General features: G+C 45.3%; 1 pseudogene across 1 annotated transcript in view; it reads left to right on the top strand.

Moving 5' to 3' along the window:
• Positions 1 to 1,578, top strand: part of LOC105514480 — a 2,119-nt pseudogene extending 541 nt beyond the window's left edge. Inside the window, exon 2 of the transcript XR_001002182.1 lies at positions 463 to 1,578. The product of XR_001002182.1 is annotated as a putative elongation factor 1-alpha-like 3 (transcript). The remainder of the gene's footprint in view (positions 1 to 462) is intronic.
• The last annotated feature ends 656 nt before the right edge of the window (positions 1,579 to 2,234 follow it).

The raw sequence follows: 2,234 nt of genomic DNA, 5'->3' as shown, positions 1-2,234 counted from the left end.
TTTTTTGAGATGGAGTCTCGTTCTGTCTCCCATGCTGGAGTGCAATGGTGCGGTCTTGGCTCACTGCAACCTCCACCTCCCGGGTTCAATTGATTCTCCTGCCTCAGCCTCCCAAGTAACTGTGATTACAGGCACCTGCCACCATGCCTGGCTAATTTTTTGTATTTTTAGTAGAGATGAGGTTTTACCATGTTGGCCAGGCTGGCCTCAAACTCCTGACCTCAGGCAATCTGCCTGCCTTGGCCTCCCAAAGTGCTGTAATTACAAGTGTGAGCCACCATGCCCGACCCCCTGCTGCCATCTTTCAAAAAAGAAAAACGTTTGGGGGGAGTCCCCATTAATATAAGCAACTTCATACACTGAGGCTTTAAACATGACTTCAGTATAGTTAAGACTTTAAAGTATGAGGAAGCCATTAACACTGCTCCAGTGACAACATATTTTTGCTTCCTCTTCTCCAAGCTGATTTGCCTGCCAATTTCTGCTTAGAATGGTGACAACATGCTGGAGCCAAGTGCTAACACACCTTTAGGTTCAAGGGATGGAAAGTCACCAGTAATGATGGCAATGCCAGTGGAACCACACTGCTTGAGGCTCTGGACTGTGTCCTACCACCAACTGGTCCAACTGAGAAGCCCTTGTGCCTGCCCCTCCAAGATGTCTACAAAATTGATGGTATTGGTACTGTTCCTGTTGGCCAAGTGGCGACTGGTGTTCTCACACCTGGTATGGTGGTCACCTTTGCTCAACGTTACAACTGAAGTAAAGTCTGTTAAAATGCACCATGAAGCTTTGAGTGAAGCTCTTCCTGGTGACAATGTGGGCTTCAGTGTCAAGAATGTATTTGTCAAGGATGTTTGTCATGACAGTGTTGCTGGTGACAGCAAAAACGACCCACCAATGGAAGCAGCTGGCTTCACTGCTCAGATAATTATATGGAACCATTCAGGCCAAATCAGCGCTGGCTATGCCCCTGTACTGGATTGCCAAATGGCTCACATTGCATGCAAGTTTGCTGTGCTGAAGGAAAAAAATTGGTCGCCGTTCTGGTGAAAAACTGGAAGATGGCCCTAAATTCTTGAAGTCTGGTGATGCTGCCATCGTTGATATGGTTCCTGGCAAGCCCATGTGTGTTGAGAGCTTCTCAGACTATTCACCTGTGGGTCACTTTGCTGTCCATGATATGAGACAGACAGTTGCTGTGGGTGTCATCAAAAAAGTGGACAAAAAGGCTGCAGAAGCTGGCAAGGTCACCAAGCCTGCCCAGAAAGCTCAGAAGGCTAAATGAATGTTATCCCTAATACCTGCCACCCTAGTCTTCGTAATCAGTGGTGGAAGAACAGTCTCAGAACTGTTTGTTTCAATTGGCCATTTAAGTTTAATAGTAAAAGACTGGTTAATGATAACAATGCATCATAAAATCTTCAGAAGGAAAGAAGAATGTTTTGTGGACCACTTTGGTTTTATTTTTTTGTGTGTGGCAGTTTTAAATTATTAGTTTTAAAAATCAGTACTTTTTAATGGAAACACTTGACCAAAAATCTGTCACAGAATTTTGAGACCCATTAAAACGAAGTTTAATGAGAAAAAAAAAGTGACTATTTTATTTTATTTTTTGAGACGGAGTTTCGCTTGTCGCCCAGGCTGGGGTGCAATGGCGCGATCTCGGCTCACTGCAACCTCCACCTCCTGGTTGGTCTCAGCCTCCCGAGTAGCTGGGATTACAGGCACCCACCACTATGCCTGGCTAATTTTTTGTATTTTTAGTAGCCATGGGGTTTCACCATGTTGGTCAGGTTGGTCTCGAACTCCTGACCTCAGATGACACCCACCGCGGCCTCCAAAGTGCTGGGATTACAGGCGTGAGCCACCATGCCTGGCCTAAAAAGTGACTTTAGATAAGCATTTGCCAAAGCATTTTCTGTAAAACACTAATTCCAGAGGGTGTTAAACTCTGTTTCTAAAATAATATTTTTGTTATTTCATGTTTGATATGGTTTGGCTGTGTCCCCATCCAAATCTCATCTTAAACTGCAGCTCCCATAATCCCCACGTGTCATGGGAGGGACCTGACGGGAGGTAATTGAGTCATGGAGGCGGGTTTTTCCCCATGCTGGTCTCCTGATAGTGAATAAGTCTCACGAGATTTGATGGCTTAAAAGAGGGCAGTTCCCCTGCACATGCTCTCTTGCCTGCCACCATGTAAGATGGACCTTTGTCCTTCCTTTGCCTTC

Source organism: Colobus angolensis, unplaced genomic scaffold (genome assembly GCF_000951035.1).
Source record: "Colobus angolensis palliatus isolate OR3802 unplaced genomic scaffold, Cang.pa_1.0 Scaffold245, whole genome shotgun sequence".
Classification (NCBI taxonomy): domain Eukaryota; kingdom Metazoa; phylum Chordata; class Mammalia; order Primates; family Cercopithecidae; genus Colobus; species Colobus angolensis.
The sequence above is the reverse complement of the archived record's forward strand: the minus strand, read 5'-3'. Positions and strand labels throughout refer to the sequence as shown.